The sequence below is a fragment of the Mirounga leonina genome, unplaced genomic scaffold, assembly GCF_011800145.1.
Source record: "Mirounga leonina isolate KUSES-001 unplaced genomic scaffold, KU_Mleo_1.0 Mir_151, whole genome shotgun sequence".
Lineage (NCBI taxonomy): Eukaryota > Metazoa > Chordata > Mammalia > Carnivora > Phocidae > Mirounga > Mirounga leonina.
In genome coordinates, this window is record NW_023270377.1 from 81,324,578 (window position 1) to 81,347,020 (window position 22,443).

A 22,443-nucleotide genomic window follows, 5' to 3' on the forward strand; every position below is an offset into this window, starting at 1 on the left:
CACTATGCTAGGAATTTGTAGTGTCCCCCTTCACTTGATATATATTTGAATTTTCTGTAATTCCAGCTAGATACTGAGTCTGTAATTTGATTATATGCTGCTGATGAGTATCAGTGGTTCATATGGAAGCATATAGGGTAAATATGTAAGATTTACATAGCCAACAATTCAGACAATTGTACATTCTCGCAAAAGTATATTGTTACTATGTTTATGATTTAAGTATAGAATATATATTAAATGCTCTGTGATTTCCATTTGTGCATGACTTGGGAGATCATTAAAATACTTTTGAAATTTAAATCTAATACAAATATGGAATTCATATTAATGGAGTTTATAGTTAATATATTTACTCCAGGCTGCAAGATCAATTTACTTAACATATTGCCAAATGTGATTTAAATAGATTATCTTGAAAGCAGCCAGAGAACAATATATGCGGAGGAAAAGCAATATGAATGGTGGCTGACAACTCTTCAGAAACAATGGAGATCAGAAGACAAACTAAAATTTTAAAGTATGGAAAGAAAATGTCAGCCCAGAATTCTATATTTAGTGAAAATGTTTTGCCAAAAAAATTCATCATTTCAAGCTTTCACATTTGAATTTGTTTCTTCTACTTGTGTTAATAAGAAATATGAGGACATTCTTAGCTATAGTGAGAATAAGTCCTGATTTTCCAGACTGGACCGGAGCTTAAAATATATACAGTCTGTAGGCTGGATCTAAACAGGACCCTCCTGACACAGAGTTTAATTGTAAAATCAAGCATAATGTATATAATTAACTCTAGGCAAAAAGCAGTTTAGAAATAAGGTGCTTCTTGGTAAAAAGAATATTTGTGAAATTGATATATTAGACTCTCAGTACCTGAACATTAAGCATCTGATACCCTTACCCAACTGTATATGCTCTGAACCTGGCTCACAAAGCCATCCTCTTACAATCAAGTGATTTTCCATCTACATCTGCCAAGAAGAAAAATGTAACAGCTATGCTCACACAAGTCTTACATCCCATTTAGCAGTATCATTTTTTTGTTGTTGTTATATTAATAAACTGGCATTGCACTTGATGTATCAGTTTCTTATGAGCTTAGTTAACATGAGTTAGCCTCCTTGAACATTATCATAATTGGATCCCTGAATGATCAATTTTAAGACTTCTCTGAAATCTCATTTTTCCATCCACAGCAATCTGCAGAAGATAAATAAAACCCTTCATCCCTTAGTCTTTAAAAAAAAAACACTTTTATTTGATACAACTTCAAACTTAAAGAATTGAGAGAAGGATCCAAGGAATTCCTATTATATTCTTTACCCAGATTTAAGAATCCTTTACATTTTTCCTTATTTTCTTTATTATTTCCTCTGTATACACACATATATCTGTGTATATATACATATATGTGCATGCAGGAATATTTTTCTAATGATGTATTAGAGACATAATTTTCCCTTTTCCCTAGATATTTCAGTATTTCCTAGGAAGATGGGCATTCTGTCATGTAACCACATATTATACAAATCAGAAAAATTAACATTATAATTTGATACAGTGTTGTAACATAATCCACAGTGTATGTTCAAATTATTAATTGTTCCCTGAATGTCCTTTATAGCCCCTTCTCCCATCCCCTAGTCCAGTGTCCAATCCACTGTTTTTTAAAAATTTTGTTGTATCTAACAGTTCCTCACCCAGTCTTTGTCTTTTTCAGTTTGACATTTTTGTGGCAGACATTTTGTAGCACATCCTTTGGAGTTCACTTGATGTTTCCTTTTGATTAGATTTGGGGTACACATTTTTTGGTAAAAACCCCAAGTGATATGTCTTTCTTAATGAATCATACCAAGAGGCATCATGATATTATTTTGGCTCAATTGTGGTTATATAAACTTTGATCTCAGGTTAAGGTGATGTCTGAGAGGTTTCTCTTTTATGAAGTTACTGTTCTTACCTTTGTAATTATCCTTTCACTACCACCCCAGTGGTGTTATACTGCCTTCTGACATCACAGAGTAGTTTTGCAGGTTTTTGATCTTTATGTATCTGGAATCCCACAGTATGTACTCTCCTTGTATGTATATTTTCATTTTACATTATGTTTGTGAGATTGCTATGCAATTGCTATATTTTTATTCTTATGACTGTATGGTATCCCATTACATGAGTATATCACCATTCATGAGCAATTGAGCAGTTTTCCAGTTTGTACTATGAAAAATGTGCTCTGTAAACATTATTGTAAATGTCATTTACAGAATCTATTGGGTATATACCAAGGAGGAATAGAATTGTTGAGTTGCATGTATCCATTTATTCAGAGTTGGTGGACATTTCCAAAGAGTTTTCCAAAGGGATTGGTTGTACCAACTTTTATTCTGTCCAGAAGTGAATGAAAGTTCTGGTAGATCTGAAATAATATTATTTTTATTTTTTCCTTTTCAATCATGATGTCTTTTTTTCTCCCCTTATTGTACTTGCTATTACTTCCAAGAAATGTTGAATAGTACTTTTGTCATGAATGAGAGTTGAATTTTATTGAATGAATTTTCTTCATCTATTTGTGATGTTCATATGATTTGCACTTTATTTTCTATGTGTTAAATCATGTGGATTGATTTTCAAATGTTAAGCCAACCTAGAATTACTAGACTGAAACTACTTGGAAATGAGTTATCCTGCTTATATTCATCTGGATTATGTTTGCTAATATTTTATTAAGGATTGTTGTGTCTACATTCAAGAGAGAAGTTGATCTCTAACTTTTCTTTCTGGTAATGTCCTTGTTATGTTTTGGTATCAAAGTTATGTTGGCCTTATAAAAAGAAAGGAGTTCTCTATTTTCAGAAGGGTTTAAGTAATATTAGGGTTATTTCTTTAGATTTGAAAGAATTCTTTGTTGAAGTTTTTTTGGGCTAGGGGTTTTATTTGTGAAAAGTTTTTAAAGAATTGGCTCAATTTCTTTGTTAGATAAGAATGTTCATATTTTTAATGTCTCTGTCAATTTTAGTAAATTGTGTTTGTTAGGGACTTTTTATAGCATAAATTTGATAATATCTTAAAAAAAACATGTCAGTAGGATATCTGTTGATGTCCTCATTTTCATTCCTGATATTGTCAATTTGTGTTGTCACCTTTTTTTCCTTTTTTATTCATGCTATTTCATTACCAGTTTTATTAATCTTTTCAAAGAACCCGTCTTTGGTTTTGTTGATTACCTCTATAGTGGATTTATTTTTCTATTGGTGAATGTCTGATTTTGTATGCTTTCTTTCCTTCTTTATCTTTAATGTGCTCATATTTTTCTGGATTCTACTCTACTCATTTATATTCTTCTGTAGTACTACTTTAAGACTATGTTTTCCTTTGTTTAGCTCTATCCCCAAGCTTTGATATGTCATATGTGATGGTTGGTATTCATATATTTTAAAATATTTTCTGACCATCAATGTGATTTATTCTTAGGCAAGTTTTAGTTAAAAAAATTATTATTTAATTTCTAGCTTTACTTCCTCTACGAAGATGGAAATGTTTGGTATCTGAGATACCCTATTCAGTGGTTGTTAGTCATTTGTAGCTATTGAACACTAGATACACGGCTAGTGCAGTTGAGGAACTGAATTTTAAATTTACATTAAATAAATTTTATTCTAAAATTTAATGTAATGTAAATGTAAATAGTCACATGTTGCTAGTGTCTTACCTATTAGTGAGCATAGTCAGGGTTCCCAACAATTTAATTTCTGCATTGACATACTGAAGAGTATAATACTAGATGAAGACAAAAATAATGAGTTACTGGTATTTTGAAATCTCTTGATCTGGGGTAGAATGCACAGTATCCTCTGGAGCCTAGATGGGAGTCTTAGATTTGGAGTCCAAAAGGGAATTGATTGATCCTTGGCTAGACCTGATGATTCTCCTGCCTGTGGAGTTAATGATCTTTAGATCACTGATGATATGGTAAAATACTATCCATTGTGTTAGACAGATCTGATTATGTGATTTAGAAGAGAATTGAGGAATGTGAAGAAAGTCTAATATGGCTCAAGAAGGACCGGTAACAAATATTTTAAAACCTATTCTCCTTTTATATGTGTCTTTTCTTTCTGCCTTTCAAATTCAGCATTTATAAGAGCAATCTTCTTTCACCCTGCTCCAGGGTGGGATATTCCCATAATAATATCCTAGAAAAAGATGGGAGAGTAAAAATACAAAGGAGGGTCAAAGAGGAGTGAATGCTTGAATTCAATAAATAATTGGGTTTCTACTTAGAAACTATGACATCTGAAAAACTAAAATCCAATTAGAATTCAGTTATCTATTGAAGAAAACATGATTACAATTCTTATACCTTATAATTACCATCATGCTTTTCCTTATTCTTTTTGTTAAATATTTCATTGCCTTATTTCACAGCTCCTGTAATTTTAAGTAAATCAATGATATGTACTGATGTGGACCTTAGATAAATGAGAATATATTTAGCTTTCACTGAATCAAAGGTGAGTATAATTATTTTCAGGGAAAACTCATGAAATTACCACCTGCTTGAAAAGAAACTCTAGCAAATCCTGAGTTTCAGAGACTAGAATCAGATCCTCTAGTTATAAACAGGAGAAAAAAAAAATCCTCTGGGCCCCTATGAACAATACTTTCCAAAAATAAAGCTCTTGTCTTTTAGTAACACATCAAAGTTGTACCATGGAGTTGGTAACAGTGCAGAGAAAAGAATGAAACAGTTTTAAGAATACTTTAGAGCTTGGGCACATTTCAGGATGAAAGTCCTTTAGGATTTTGCTACATTGGTAGAATACCAACATTATAGTTCCTTTATGAAATGTCACCATCAGAGAGATTAATTTTAGAAATATGGGATCACACAAATGTTTCCATTGATGTAGGTTACTTTGTTGAACTCCAAAAATGTGTCAAGAGTAACAAATCTATCTGACATGTCCAGTCAAGGATCTGTTTTAAGCAGAAACCATGGCTTGCAGGACACTGTTAAATTTTAATTTTGTTTTTCAACCACAAAAAGGAGTCTTTGTTTGCAGTTGGGATGAACACCTGTGGAATCCTTAAACATTTACAGACATGTCTTTAAAAGCTCTATGGTACAGTTAAGATTTAATCTATCAAAGTGGTATAAATAATGTAGACATAGCCTTAGGTGCCAGTTCTTCCCACAGCACATAGAAAAACATAACAGCAGTAAGAACTTCTTTGGTGATTTTCATATAGCTCAAAAAACACTGCCAGAAAGGCAGAGGGGAGCAGTGTAATCTGGAGATAGAGCCTTCTTGATGCTAGTAATAATGTGCTAAAGTTTAGAAATGGGAAATATCAGGGTTCTGGCAACACTAAAATTATTCAGAAGAAATAAAATTCAGATGGTTTCATGCTCAAAAGCTTGGATCTCATTCTGAACTTCTTGTAATTGAAAGGAAAGTGACGAAAAGAATGGCCAAGCAGTTCTGGGCCTAAGCACTGACCTTCCACATCCTTTTAATCGGATCTAAAGGTATTTCCATATTTATCCATGCCATTAAAACATCTCTGCTAGAATTGAATGTGGAGGTTCAATCTAAATTTCAAACGAGCATGGATTAGATATGAAATAGGATGTGCAAAGCACTATATTGGCTAGTAAAAAAGATAACAAGAAGTGTAAGATGTGGTTCTAATTCCAAAGATGATTAAGATCTAGTAGCAAAGATGAGGAGAAAATATTTGAGAAGTAACTAAGATTCATAGCATGTATTGTTGAAAGGGAAAATTGGGGGGGGGGCGTTGTTCTGGAAAATCTTCTTGGTAGAAGAGAAAATGAAATTTAATAAGGGCAAAGCTCCACACAGGTAGATGTGATGAGGGCGAGATGTTCTTGACAGGAGTATTAATGTAGATCTGGAGAGATGGAGAGACAGGAACTGATTTTAGCTGAAGGGATAGGTTTATTAGAGGAATAGAGAAATAAGTTTGGAGATTTTTTTCCCCCCAGAATGTGGAGGGACTGGAATTCCAAAGTGTAGTAATTTAAGTAAACAGGACTTTGGAAAGATAGAAACCAGTATAATGTAGGAGTTCAGTAAATATTTGGTGAGTTAATGAATTGGGAGATTATCACTGAACATTTTTTACAGAAAAGCAGATACATTAGGAATGAGCTCCTCACTCCTAGAGAATAGAATTAGAGTCATTGGATGAGGTGCTAAAAATGCAACTGCTCTTTCTGTGGCTACACATCAAGGTTGGTACTAAGTTCACAATCTAACTTTCTTTTTACAAGATGAAAGAACTCTAAACTTCTTGTGCTCCCTCTTTCACTTAGTTCCTCCCAAACTCTGTTGCTTATCACATAATCTTCCTTTCTGAAAGGCTTTATTTTTTATCCTTCCTTCTCTTCTGGAGAACATATATCTATGTTCCAGATCACCTTCTGGGTAATCAATCCCTGATCCCTTTCAGGTAGTGTTAATTACCTCCTCTTCTGTACAAGAGTATGCACTACCCTTGTTACATTATACATTGCAAGTACAAGTCATTCTTTCACATGTTTATAGCCCATGATAGAAGAGTGAAAAATTTATAAAACAAGTTATTCCTGGAAAATGAAAAAAAATGGTGAAGGGATTGCTGGCCTCTTTGATGATGCTTCCTTAGTGTCTGAAGGGAAGAAATAAGGAGGTGGTAATTCTAAGTTTCCTTGTGAATTCTAGATTCAGCTTTTTACTAAGATACTTTCATTTTAGTTTTAGACATTTCATATATCTGTATGTATATACATATGCATATATGCATACATATGTTCATATATATGTTTATTATATATAATCTTAATCTCTTTTTCTGCACACAAATATGCACACACACACATTCTTAGTTGACAGGAGTATCTGCAAAAATGCCATGCTTCTGCCAACATGGCTTTCCAAACAGGTTCCATAGAAATAAATGAAATAACCAAAACAAATCTTATTTTTCCTTCAGCCATACATTTACTTAGTTACCTGTTGAGTTATTTATTTTGCTGGGAATTTCTGAATTTAGTAATTAGAGATGAGTAATGAGTAGATAGCGTATGGAACAAATCAGATAAATACTTAGGAATTCAAAAGAAGTTTCTGAAATGTTCCTACTTTAAGCTTGTTTTATCTTTGGGCATTTTACTTTGTTTTATTTCATTCCAGAAATCCACAGGTGGACTTCAGAGAGTTTGTGAACCCTTTTAAATCAATGTGCTACATTTTGTAATATGTTCATTTTTCTTGGGAAATTTTCTTTCTTTTTTGCAGAATCAAACTTCCACAATTATCTATGACTGTAAAAGTATTCTGTCTACTTTAAGGTGTTAGACAATAGGCTATCTATTTAGTAATAGTAATTAGAGTAATAACCAACAGATAATTTCAAATTGATATATCTTTTAATCTTTTTAACTCTAAAAAATAGTTTTGTTTTTTTTTTTAGATCTTCATTTTGCTGATGATTAAATTGAAATTCAGATCTCAAACATCCTGCATAAGCTAAGCACAGTATTCCATGGTAGGCAGTGGAGCCATCCTCTCATCTCTCCAAATCTGCAGTTCATTTCAGTAGACTTGTTCTTTGCCCCATCAACCATATGCTCTTCAGGAATCTCTCTCCTTCCATCTGTTTTCCTCTGTGCACAAGCAGGATTAGTCCTTGAATAGCTTGTCCAACTGAGCTCGGTCTCACTTCCCATGCTTTCAGGTCTTCTGAACATGGAAGGTTTGAGGGCAGAGAAAACTGACTCAGCAGAATTGGTATTTTTGAGTTGGCCATCAGAAAATCAGTCTGGTCATACTTCACTGCAGGGGTCAGAGTGGTGGTATAGAGGAGTGGAAGCATGCTTGGCAGAAACAGCTTTGTATTGGAAATTTGGAGGCAGATAAAAGGAGTGACCTTGGAATAAAGCAGAGAGGGGACAGGTGAAGGGAAGACCTTGGTTCAAGCAGGAAAGGCTCTGTATCTCAGGACTAGAGGTACCAGACCTTCATAATGCTAGGAGAGCCTGATTCCAGTAGCTCTCAGTGACTCTGCCACCGTCTCTGACTACAGTCTTAAATAATCCTCTCTGGACAGAGAGAAACACTTTCAAGGAAGTTGAGGCCATACCCATGCATGTACCCAACTCTCATAGGGAAATTTAAAGCATCTTAACTCATCAGTCATGCCTTTATACTGTGTGAATTCTGAGTTGATTGGATCTTTGCGAAGCAAAACTGTCTTTATTATTTTCCTATTCAAACCTGAAGTCCTGTATCGCAGTGGGAGCATGAGCATTTCTTCCTTCTTCCTCATCCTCTCCCTGGAGGCTTTTATCTGCTAAAACTAAGGGAAGATTTTGCAGTGGTATTTAAACCTGAAGAGGAAACAATGCTGGATTATGGTTTCTGAGGACCTCAGATATATCTCATTAATTCTTTTTGTTTAAATTGAGGAATTGAGGTGCAGAAATATCATTATCACCTAATGGGGGTAGAAGCTTGGAGTCCTCAAATTTCTGACTCAGAACCACTCCCTTTATCCTGTGAAATGTTCAGTATACATTTTCTCAACAATATTGCTAACTGACCAGAAAGGAAGTTGGTCACTACTGCTTATTTTTCTTGGTATTATGTTTAATAACTATTCCACTACTACGATAACTTACTGCCATATAAATCCATGGCCCCTTGGGACTTAGTTATTTCTATCAATGCATGCAATGAACTGATCAGGTCAATGTTTATTCCTATTATGGGCCATTTAGCTGTCCTACCACATTTGATGCAAGCCAGACATTGTGATTGGGCAATCCTAGGACACAGTTTCACAAAATGTACATATTTTCCACCACTAAAGGAATAATATGCTTTGCAAGTAAATGCTATTAACATCAAAGAGGCCATCCAAAGCAATATAATAAAGGTCAGCAGGATATCTCAACATTCCCTGCCTGCTTAGTCTCAGGATTCTAGGCAGTGGAGGTGAAGAAAGGGTGGTGCTGGGAAAGGGAATGGTCCAGAATTAAGTGATACCTGAATTGACCTTTTAGGTCACCGAGGGCAGATTGCAAGCATTCTCAAAGCTAGTGAAGTTTATCTTTGAATTTTCCCCTTATGGATCACTTATTTTAATCAGTAAGAAAACTTTTTCCTTGTCTGCTGAAATCCTGGGGCCCTCATCCCAAAATGCCTTTGGCTGACCCAAATATCACTTTTTGTGGCATGTAACAGGAGAAGGAAGGAACTAAGGTTTTGCAATCCTCTCTTTCCTCTGTTGAGATGGTCAGCACTATTTAGTGACTGCCCTCTCAGCCTCCATCCTGTCATGAACAGGTAAACTCTGAGCCGGTGAAGTTTTGGTTAGTAAGTTACCAAATCTTAAATAGAAGCTAGCCTCTCCTAACTGGTATATTTCCCACTGTTTTCCCTCATGATAAAAAGTCCGTGGACTTTTGCTCTTGAAACAGGAGGCTGAAAGAGTTGCTCATATATTACAAATTTGGAATTTAGGCAGAAAGAACACTGGTGTTCTAAGGCTAAGTTAGTTGAAGGCAAGACGGCACTTCCCATTGAGAGCAAGCAAACATGGTAAAATGAGAAAGGAAAGGAGTGGTTTTTCCATTTAAATGTGGCTGTGGAACACAAGTGTGTTAAAGGGGGACGTTAAGTGACACTTTCTAGAGTGGCATATCCTCCCAATAACTGCTAGGACAATTTTTTTAACCTTTCTATTTCCCCATCTGTAAAAAAAAAAGATTTATTACTGATATTTTTCTCCTATTGCCAGTAAGATTCAATTAGATAATGCATATAAAATACCTGGCACAATGCTTGGATATTAGTAATAAGTTAATAAATGGAAACAATTATTTTTATTCCCACATTTTTTCCATTCCATCTCAATTCCTGTCTGAGTATGCCATGCTTTCTTCATCAGTGTAAAAATAATTATTTTCATTTATATGAACAGCTTACCATTTATGCCTAATGATGTGTAGCACAATAGCTGTTATACATATCACTAAATATGTGTCTGATTAACCTTCTTGTAATTTTAATTGCAACACAGAATTCCTCTTGTGCATACTCAGCCATCAGAGACTGGGGCTCATGAAGCATGGTTGACTGCTTCCAACCTGAAAGAATTACAGGGAATGTCGATCACACATAGCATAAATCATACACCTGAGAACAGCAGAGCACAAAGGAAAGAACACAGGGTTAGTAGTCATGTAGACCAAGGACTAAAAACTTTAGGTCCATCACTACAATTTATTCAGTCTTCTGACAGTTTTTCTCGGTGAAACATGGCTAGTGATACCTACCATGTAGGGTTTGTGAAGAATAGAGATGCTGTATATAAAATGTTCAACAAGGATCTTCAAACACAGTAAAAAGTGTATTAGCTGTTACTATTTTTATAATTTTGGACTTTAATTTAGATGGGACTTCTAGAAGCCCATTGTATTAGCCACCTCTGCTTTGCAGGTGTGTTATCACATCCTCTGCTCTCATTTTCTGCTAACGCAGAAATATGAGACACCAGCATGATTTGTCCAAGGTCGTGTACCTTATAAGTGAAGGACAGAAGCTGATCCAGCTGGGCAAAACAACCTGAAGCCTACATTCCTCTGATGTTGAGTCAGTGGCATCCTGTGCCTTCCCAAAGAGAGGAAGCACATTTGAGTCAGGAGGAAATACAACTGCCAAGTAGGAAAAGATATCAAAGAACAGAGGACAACTGACCTGTTCTGTGCTGCAAATGTGGCAAAAAGCCATATCAAAATGGTTCCTTGGACTCAAGAAACTTGAGAACATTAAAAATCTGTAAGTATGAGTCACACCCCCCTGTAGGAAGGAAACTGGAGCTATCTCCAGCTAATCAGAACATGTCTTCATGGGGCCTGTGTCCCAAGTTTCCTAGCCCTGCCTTCTTTGGTTACCATCTCTGAATACTTCCTTCCTTGTTTAGCGTACTTGACCATGGCCCAGGGTATGGATAAACTGAGTAATCTGAGCTGTCTTGGATGATAGCTGTACATTGTCATGGCAGAGTACTGCTCATCAGAGGACCCCGTCTGCTGTGTGTAGTCTGCTGCTTCCTCAGAAGTTTCGTGCAAACCTTGATTCAGAGCTCCATGGGAGATAAATAGACAAGCCACACTTGACTACTCTCTTTCTTGCCCCTTTCTTGCCTGTTTCATCTTGGCCAGGTCTTCTCTCTGAGGCTCTGGGAACAGTATATGACAATCATTTGAATTTTGATGTAGTGCTTCACAAGGGAGGTGAGTTACTTTACTTTTCAGGTGTTCCTACAGCAAAGTCATTGCAAGGATGAAATAAGAGAATGTGGGTTAATTAGACATATATTAGTGTGTCTAGAAAATATACTAGACATATATTAAGTATGTCTAGAAAAAATGTCTAGAAAATGATAGTTTCCCTTTTTTTCTTGCAAAATAAAACCTAAATCTAGAGAAATAGAGCTATAATAAATATATTCCTGATTACTTCAAAAACTGCAAGGGTTAAAGATGGGAAAGGGTGTGAATTCCCCCATCATAATAAATATTTCATTTTCTACATTTATAATGTAAAATTTATAAGAAAAAAATAAAAAAAAATTAAAAAGAAGTCCCTGTGGAGAAGCAGTGTACCATTAGTGTGTTTTGTATGTATAGGTATATAATTCATTTTAAAATTAATTGAAATTACCTTACAGACATCAGAAAACTTTCAGTAAAGGAAAAAAAGGTAGTAGAAGTTTGACATGGTTCTTTTTTAATGAATTCAGAGTATGAATGAAGCTATTTGAGGGTAAATATTTTTCTGATTATGATAAAATCTAGGTATGATTTCTGGTTATGAGCTTGTGGTTTAGAAGATTAAAGACAGTATAGCTGGAGGAGTTATTTTTCATCAGGTTCTTAGGGAAGGTCCTGGTAAAAGCCTATCCCATGATTAAAACTGAGGATCCCATGATGCCTGATGATTAAAAAAATTCCAAACAGATGTATTTTATAGTAACTAAATACATTGTCTCTTAACATCCCTTCTTCATAGAAATTATTAGCAGTGGGTAAGGAATTAACTTCTTTTTCTATATTAAGTGAGGTGTCAAAGAGGGAGAAAGTGGGCTTCTATTTAGGTTCTACAAGCTTGAAGTTCTGAAATGTCATTTTCCTGGAAGTCTTGTCGTTTATATTATTGGGTTTAATGTGATATATATAATTTATTTATATCAACAAGCCCATCTATCACACCCGTGATGCTTCACATAGTTTGAGAGGGATACTACGGAAATGTTGGTGTGTGCCAGCATTGCTTGTTTGTGGGACTTGATTACTCTAGGCCTGTCTGACACATAAACTACATAGGCCTATTTCTTGAACATGGTTTTCATTTGTGCTCCTCTATGTACAACTGGTAAGGGCTGAGTGACTGCATTTGAGGAGAAATCTGTAGCTGTTATACACTCATATGGATAATAGAATTGAGGCAGTTGTAGATGGATAGCAGTGAATGCCGTCTACCTTGCAAGCTGCTGAGGAAGATGAGATGGTCATGGTGCCAATAGGATATTGTTATATTGTGTACCAATGACTACTTTTGATTCTCTAGGTAACTCTAGAGGAATATGAGAATAATCTCCAAAGGTCCCTGAAATTGCTGTCATTGCCATGGGTATAGCTGAACTATTTAGTGTTGAGGGTCCTGCAAAAATAAAAAAAAAAAAGGTGATGATGGTGGAGATAATGGCTGTTATATATAGTTATATTTATTAGTTATAGTTATATTATTAGTTATATATTTATATATTATTAGTTATATATTTATATATTATTAGTTATATATATAAAATAATACATATGAATATATATATGAATGTATATAATGCATTAATATCTGAATATATATAGTACATCCAGGTACAATTATTATGTTTTCTTTTCTTTCCTTAAATTAAAACTTTTATAAGCTCCTTCCCTCCCCCTATAACCCAGATTTCAGGAAGTCTAGAATCATGCTCTTGGCTCATTTCAGGGGGAGTGGCAGGCAGAAGGAGAGAGAGAGAGAGAGAAGTAGGCTCCCCGCTGAGCAAGGAGTCCAATGTGGGACTCGATCCCAGGACCCTGGGATCATGACCTGAGCTGAAGGCAGACGCTCAACCAACTGAGCCACCCAAGAGTCTCTGACATCTTGATTTTAGAAATGTAAGAACCATATTGGACTTCTGACCTCTTAAACTATAGGATAATAAATAGTATTTATATATAAATATATATATATATATATATGTTTTGAGAATTGAAAATTGGGAAAAATGGATATATTGATATTTATTATTGTACATGATTTGTTAGTAATGGCTACTTTCATAACTACTTCACTGCACAGACATCAATCCACGTAGAAAGACATGGACATAAATCCCTCTGTTGATTAATTATTTTGGGAGCCTGGAATCACCTTGAATTAATCAGCCAGGTTACTTTAGAATATGATATACAACATTAATTTTATTGTATTATGACAACTAGGGAGAAACCAGCTGATTTACAAATGGACCACCTATCATATTGATGAATAGAAACTGCCCAAATGAATAGGAAATGCTGATTTAGAGCAATTTACAGATATTGATGTTAATAAAAAAATAGTTTTGTCATGTTAAATATAACTAGGCAAAAATTTGAAAGGATTAGGAGCTTAAAATAATGAAATGAAACTTAGAACTTAATGAGATTTTTATTAACTTCCCTTTGAACTATTTTAACTGAAAAAAAAGTAAAGGCTTTTAAAAAGCATCAACATAATTGTTTTAAAGATACCATGTGATGCTTATCTTTGTATTTGTTTAGGTAATATCTGCTGCCTTCTTGCAGAGAAGCCATTCCAGAGTCAGGTTTTCTATATATAGCCCTTGTCATATACATGTACTTATCCCATAGAGAAATATTGGTGATTAAAAAAGCAAAAAACAAAAAAAACCATTTGGTTTCAAGATAACTGTGATTGAATTTAGGTTCTGTATTTATAAGAGTTTTCCACGGAAACAGAACCAACAGCACACATTGACACATAAAATTAACCGTCAGAGATTCTTCACTGATTTAAATTATGAGTTAGAATAACTTGTGTAATGGTAATATAAGCAAGAAAAGAAGAGGCTACAGAATCAATATGAAGTTATTTTGGGTTTGATATTCCTAAGTTTTATCTCTCGAGAGATACTCAGACCTCTTAAGTACCAATAAAATTCTAATATTAACTGCAACAAAAAGGAAGATGTAAAAAGTAAATGATGATGGAGCAGCAAGAGAAGAGTGGAAGTGCCAGCGCAGGAGACAAAAGGTGATTTTTTTGTTGCTGGTTACATGCTCCTATTCATTTCCTCCCTGACGGGTGCTCTCTGCTACTTTTCTGCACCATTGAGAGCAGCTGCTGAATAGCATGTGGAGCTTAGCTCGTGACTTCTCTGGCACCCACATGGTTTTCCTGAAAGCCCAGGGGGAGGTTAGTGAAGAGAAATTGCCAGCACAATACAGAGGCAGAGCTGAACTCATGATCTATAACACCGATTTGTAATCCAGGCAGCTTTGTAGATAATCCTTCCTTACTCCCCACTGTGCCATCAAACTGGCTGCAGTGAGAGAGGAGATGTATGTATTTTTCTACCATTGACCTGTAATCAAAAGCTGTGACAATAGAGCGTACTAATTCTAGTCAGCCAAGATAGTGGTTCTTTACCCCTCCTCGTTTTTCCTTCCTGAGGTTCAGCATTTTATCTCTAGTCAGAGAGATGGGTAGCTGCATCACTACAGGCTTGCGTGCGTTCTGGTCAGTCGCACTAGACCATTACTGGGTTGTTTTACTACTGCCTGCACACCTCTGTCTGCAACATGCTCCCACTTTCTTCCCCAAGGCACTTCTCCCCTCCTGCCATTCCTAGTCCCCACAACCAGCCAGGTTAACACAGGAATAGAAACCTTATCAGCTTATTTTATTTGATTTTGATTTGTTTTATTTTTTTTTATAGTTTCAAGTTTTTATTTAAATTCCAACTAGTTAACATATAGTGTAGTATTAGTTTCAAGGGTAGAATTTAGTGATTCATCACTTACATACAACACCCAATGCTCATCACAAGTGCCTTCCTTAATGCCCATCACCCATCTCGCCCATCCCCCCCCACCTCCCCTCCAGCAACCCTCAGTTTGTTCTCTATAGTTAAGAGTCTGTTTTATGGTTTACATTTCTCTTTTTTCCTTCCATGTTCATCTGTTTCTTTTCTTAAATTCCACATACGATGAAATCATATGTCATTTGTCTTTCTCTGACAGACTTCTTTCTTTTCTTTTTTTTTTTAAGATTTATTTATTTATTTATTTGACACACAGAGAGAGAAAGTGAGAGAGTACACAAGCAGGGGGAGAGGCAGGCAGAGGGAGAGAGAGAACCAGGCTCCCTGCAGAGCAGGGAGCCTGATGCGGGACTTGATCCCAGGATCCTGGGATCATGACCTGAGCCGAAGGCAGACACTTAACCGACTAAGCTACCCAGGTGCCCTCTGACTGACTTATTTCGTTTAGCATTATACTCTCTAGCTCCATCTACGTCTTTGCAAATGGCAAGATTTCATTCTTTTTATGGCTGAGTAATACTTCATTATATATGTGTGTATATATATATATGTATACACACACACACACATGCACACACACACACCACATCTTCTTTATCCATTCATTAGTCGATGGACATTTGGCCTCTTTACATAATTTGGCTATTGTTGGTAATGCTGCTATAAACATCAGGGTGCATGTATCCCTTCAAATCAGTATTTTTGTATCCCTTGAGTAAATACCTAGTAATGTAATTGCTGGGTCGTAGTTAGTTTTATTTTTAACTTTTTGAGGAACGTCCATGCTATTTTCCAGAATGGCTGCACCAGTTTGCATTCCTACCAACACTGTAAGAGGGTTCCCCTTTTCCTGCATTCTCACCAACATCTGTTGTTTCTTGTATTAATTTTAGCCATTCTGACAGGTATGAAGTGATATCTCATTGTAGTTTTGATTTGTATTTCCCTGATGATGAGTGATGTTGAGCATCTTTTCATGTGTCTGTTAGCCATCTCCTTGTCTTCTTTGGAAAAATGTCTATTCATATCTTCCAACCATTTCTTAACTGGATTATTTGTTTATTTGAGTGTTGAGTTTGATAAGTTCTTTATAGGTTTTGGATACTAACCGTTTATCAGATATGTCATTTGCAGATATCTTCTCCTATCTCAAAGGTTGCCTTTTAGTTCTGTTGACTGTTCCCTTCACTGTGCAGAAGCTTTTTATCTTGATGAAGTCCCAATAGTTCATTTTTGTTTTTTTTCCTTTGCCTCCAGGGATATATCTAGTAAGAATTTGCTATGTTCGATGTCAAAGAGGTTACTGCCTGTGTTCTCCCCTAGGATTTTGATGGTTTTCTGTCTCACAGTTAGGTCTTTCATCCATTTTGAATTTGTTTTTGTGTATTGTGTAAGAGAGTGGTCCAGTTTCATATTTTGCATGTTCCTGTCCACTTTTCCTAACCATTCATTGAAGAGACTTTTTTCCATTGGATATTCTTTTCTGCTTTGTCAAAGATTAGTCGACCATACAGTTGTGGGTCCATTTCTGGGTTTTCTCTTCTGTTCCATTGATCTATGTGTCTGTTTTTATGCCAGTACAATACTGTCTTGATCTCTACAGCTTTGTAATATAACTTGAAGTCTGGAATTGTGATGCCTCTAGCTTTGCTTTTCTTTTTCAAGATTTCTTTGGCTTGAACAGACTGATAACCAACAAAGAAATTGAGTAAGTAATCAAAAATCTCCCAACAAACAAAAGTCCACAGCCAGATGGCTTCCCAGGGGAATTCTACCAAACATTTAAAGAAGAATTAATACCTGTTATTCTCCAACTATACCAAAAAATAGAAATGGAAGGAAAACCTCCAAACTTATTCTATGAGGCCAACATTACCTTGATTCCAAAACCAAAGACCCCACTAAAGAAGAATTTCCAGCCAATATCCCTGATGAACGTGGATGCAAAAATTCTCAACAAAATACTAGCAAATTGAATCCAACAGTATATTAAAAAATCGTTCACCATAATCAAGTGGGATTTATTCCTGGGCTTCAAAGGTGGTTCAGTATTTGCAGATCAATCAATGTGATACACCATATTAATAAAAGAAAGGATAAGAACCATATGATCTTCTCAATAGATGCAGAAAAAGCATTTGACAAAGTACAGCATCCATTTTTGATAAAAACCCTCAACAGAGTAGGTATAGAGGGAACACACCTCAACATCATAAGGTTATTCCTTTTTAATAAAAAAATAAGGTATTACAAAATTCAAAGACGTCCATAGAGAGAAATTAAGCCATTGATGCTATCAATTTATATACTATGCATCTTGGGAAATGAACATGGAATTAAATATCATATGAAGATCCAGTGGCATTAAAGACCTTTGCAGGTTTTTGTTTTCTCACCTGGAAAGATGATTCAGGTTATTTTTGAGTAAGGGGATGGATCAAATATATGTTAGCATAATTTCTAGCTGTATTCCCTTAATACTGTCTTGCAAAGACCTTGTGCATTGTAACTAACAGAGATAAATAGCAACAACAAAAAATACACAATATAATTTTCAGAAAAAAAATACCCAGAATAGGCCTATATTCTATACTATACAGAAGTAATTAACCAACTAAATTTCTCAATAAAAAGTAGTTATTTTAACTAATGGGTTCTTTCTTAATTAATATGGCAAAGCAGTCTTGTTTAATGTGTTTACATTTATTCTTCTGTTCCCTAGGCTGAATGTATTTTTAATCTCCCTTTTATCTTGCCAAATTCTATTAATGAGTATATTTAAATACACAAAACATTAGGTTGGGAAAAATATTAACATACACACCAACACAATTATCTAGCCATAGCTTAGCTTTCTTCCCACCCTATATGTGCTAAATTGGTTCTTCTATTAACTCACAGATTTTTTTTCTAAGTAAGCATTAAATTTCTTTCCTATCAGACTTTTTATGTTTCTAAAAGATTTTCATTCACAAACTGTGTATGTGTGTGTGTGTGTGTGTGTTAATGTTGCTAATTTTGAGGTGGATAGTGCAGGTTGAATCCCTTAGGAAGTAGATTCTGAGAGATAGGCATGCAGAAAGTTTATTAGGGAGTGATCCTGAGATCAGTATCTGTGAAAGAGAAGAGGAGGAAAGAGGACTGGCTGAGTGAGAACTGCCATGGAGATTCTGAAGCTGGGATGACCCTTCAGAGTTGTCCTCTTTTGGAGCAAAGGGGCTGGGCCTTTATACTTTCATTTGGACAAGTCATTGGATGGTGGCTGACCTTATGAAGAGTGTATGACTTGAGCCAAACAGCTGTATATCAGCAAGGACAATTTCCAGAGAGGGCTAATAGCTGAGGGATACCAGCCAGCAGTAGATAAATAAGATTGGGCTGGTCTTTGTTCTTAAAAGGAGAATCTTTAAACAATGTTTCAATAATTTATTTTTATCTGTACTTTTTCTTATTTATTATGTAAATGCAATTCTATCTAAATACTTAGAACTCTCCCCAGTGCTTCTCTGAAGGTAGATACTTTTTTATCTTTTCATTTTTGGGGTACTGCCTTTACATAATATTAACAGGAAGCTCATTTAAGCACACTGCAACATCCAAGTTATTTAAGCAACTGGGGAAAAAAAAAGAAAGAAAAAAGGGTATATATATATCTCACCATGTAATTTTACCCAGTTTTACACATATTTTTCTTCAAGATTTTACACATATTTCTCTTCCAACTAATCAAAACAAAATGCTAAAATAACCAAGTTAGTGTCAAGTGTTAGTTTTAAGCTATAATATTTTAGTATCTTTAAGTAATATCATAAATTAAAAATGTGGTTTTGTATAACAATATATTAATACTCATAAGGATTTTTATGATAGAAAATTTGTTCAATAAGTAAAAAAAAAAACAACAAAACCCTGAATTTTTACATCAGTTTAAAATATAACTTGGTTAAGTTAAAATTTAATTGAGTTTAACACTCCGTTTTCTTTGGCTCATAACATTGAAGTCAGTCAGTCACTGTGGCCATATTTTATGATCACCCATCAGTATGGTGATCAACTTCAGGGAGCAGGGAGAGTCTTGTGATTAGAAAGGGCATGTGGAGCCCTTGGGAACTATGGGCAGTGTTCTACTTCTTTACTCTGTTGGTACTTATGAGTTCCCTTTATAACTATTTGTTGAATTCCTCATTCATGTTTGTATGTAGAATATAGAGACTACATACATGACTAGTGCTCACCATATCTGGTTTTCCTCCTCTTCCTACTAGGTAGGAAGACCTTTCCACCCACTTGGAATAACACATCTCATTTCCTCTGCCAAGTGAACTTGGAATCCACATGTTGAGACAATAGCACCTCAAAATCAAATTAGCCTGGATCCCTAAGTCACTGGACAGGAGTTGCTTTAGGGAGCCACTGGACACATTATGTACTTTGCACAGATGGGAAATAACCTGTATTAAGCCACTGAGATTTCAGGGTTCTCTGGTTACCAGAGTTATTTTGTCTAATTAACAAAATGTGTGTGTGTGTGTAGATACACTATATTTTATAATATGTGCTCTTGTGTTTATATGTGTTTGTTGTGTTTAAAAACTGAATAAATGGGAGGTAAAAAAGGAGAGGAAAAGAAGTGTAGGTAGTTTTAGTAGCTAATTTCCTGCTGGGTGTCTTACAGTCTCACCTTGTCTTTCTATGCCACATAATTTGATGCTTGTCAGCCCACAGGTCCACTATGCTTAGTCTAATAGTGAATGGCTGTTAAGTGGTAGAAAGATTACATGATAGAATAGTGGCCACTAACAACATCTCCTTCAGAGAGAGACTGGGCAGGGTAATCACTCTTTTTATATAATAACAATATTAGAAATCAACATTTCTACCGTTTACTATTTCTGTGGCTATGAAGGTGAGTGTCCACGTGTAAAGTAGCAATGCCAGCAGCATCTGACTGGTCTGTGTCTCTTCCAGTCTGCTTGCTTAACTAATTAAATGATATTAATATCATTATGATTTTTCAAGTAATTAAGGTGGTCAGAGAGTGCTGTACCCTTTGTGTACTGGACAATTCACATAGACTCCAGTGTTAATGCACCCCATTATATTGTACAGTCCTCAACCTGTACAACTGTATGTATGTATTATGCTTTTGAGTACTTCACCTTATTATCACTTGAGGTGCTTCTTTTATTTGGAAAGTCCAACTCTTGCCTCAATCCAAGTCATGAAATGGAACGCCAATTCTACACTGTGCCATTAGGCTTTCTACAGTTTTCTCTCATATAGTATATGCCACGGAATTAAGCACTTAATATATCAGTGTAACTTACTCACGGTTCAGATTCTAAAGTTGGCACATAGGGTATAAATCATGTGTAGTTAAAACAACTCTTTAAACTGGTGCATAAAGTTTGTGTATAAAGCTGTACTATTTTCTTATGTATGCTAACATTTGAGAACCATGGAGAGAGATGAAAGGAAGCTTCTGAGTCAGATGTATGGACTTAGAATCTCTCTTGAAGACACACATCTTATTCCTAGATAATTCTAAAATGTTTCTCTTTGCCTGCAGGGTTTACTCTCTCAGTTTTAAAGTTGAGTCTCTAAACTGTTGATATATCTCAATAAGAGTATTTTGCTTTCAATTTGGAAAGCACTTGGTACCAGTCCTAGCACACAGTAGGGGCTCTGTGAATGCTTGATGGATTCGTGTCCAATTCATTGTATTCTTTAAATAATAATTAAGAAGAAAAAGGCCACCTGCAGAAATGGCCAGATTAGCTCAGATAATTTCTTAAAACGAGGAAAACTGATTTACTATATCTAAAAGCAAGACTTTTATTAAGCTGTATCTAAAAGCAAGACTTTTATTAAGCTGTAGTATTTAAAATTGTGCAGTATTGCTGCAGGGTCTGAAAAACAGGTGAATTAAAAGAGACGGAAAACCAAGAAATGTATTAACACATATATTGGAATTTAGTGCAGAACAAAAATATTATTTAAAATAGGAGAGAAAGGAATAAGCTAGTCAATACATATTGGAATAATTGTACCTACCTACCTACATATCTACATACAATTTTAAGTCTTTCTCATACTGTGAACAAAACTAGTCCTACATCATTTAGATACATAAATATTAAATACCTTGTTTTTGCTATCTTAAATACATATATGTACCTACAAATAAGGTCCTAGTATCATATTGTGCTATCCTTTTGAAACTTGATCTTCCATTTCACTCATTTTCTTTTCTAGATACTTCGCTGTTGGTACTCATAGATCTGGTATGTTATTTTAATGGATACATAATATCTCATTGTATAAATGTACAATAATTTGTTTATTGGTAGGTACATGTAGGTTGTTTTCTGATTTTTTATTGTTATAGTGTTGAAATTAAAATCATCATATGTGTTTTCTTTACATATGCATGGAAATTTTTGTAGAATATGCACTTGGACTTACTAGGACATGAAATCCACATATGCCAACTTTATTAGTCTTGCCAATTGCCCTTAGTATTGAATATAAAATTTATAATCCCATTCTGTGAGAGATCTCTTTTCCTAAAGTCTCATTGAAAGTTTGTATTTTCAGCCTTTCAAATTTTTGCTTAATGGTGGGAGAATGTACCTCATTGTTATTTTAATTAGCAGTCTCTAAGTAAGATTGAATATGTTTTCATGTATTTACTGACACACTTGATATTTCTCTTCTTTAAATTGTCTGCTTATATTCTGTTAGTAAGTCTTATTTATTTGTAGGAGTTCTTTCTTGAAACTAAAACTATCAGTTACATGAGTTGTAAATATCTTTTCCCAAATGGTGGTTTGTTTCAAATTTTATTTAACATGTCCTTGTTGTACAGAAAATTTTAAGCTAAATATAGTCTAATTTATGAAAATTTTAAGTTTCAGTATTCAAATATTGAATTTACATATATATTTATTTCAAATTGTGAAGATTCAGTATTTGCCAGTACCTGTTATGTTAATGGACTGGGATTATTAACATTTCTCTTTCATAATGGGCATGATGTTAAGTTTTTTTCTGGAGAGAGGCCTTGGAGGACATTCCAGTAGGTAGAGGACTTCTCTTCCCTGTTTCTGATGTGTTCCTTCTGCTGCTTTTTGCTTCTGCTGCATGGCTGGTCAATGGCGCATGTGTGGGGAAAATCTGACAGTGCTCAGTTGTGTGTCCAGAGTGCTCAGTCCTTCGGCAACTCCTCTATCCTGGCCTGTATAGTGACCATCTTTCCAGACCATTCAGAGGCAGACACTA

The 22,443-nt window shown here is 35.0% G+C and overlaps 1 long non-coding RNA gene across 1 annotated transcript in view; it reads left to right on the top strand.

Moving 5' to 3' along the window:
* LOC118012469 overlaps positions 1 to 21,759 on the top strand; it is a 157,495-nt gene extending 135,736 nt beyond the window's left edge. The window contains exon 3 of the long non-coding RNA XR_004679714.1: positions 21,418 to 21,759. This is a non-coding gene — a long non-coding RNA (uncharacterized LOC118012469). The remainder of the gene's footprint in view (positions 1 to 21,417) is intronic.
* Positions 21,760 to 22,443: the final 684 nt, after the last annotated feature.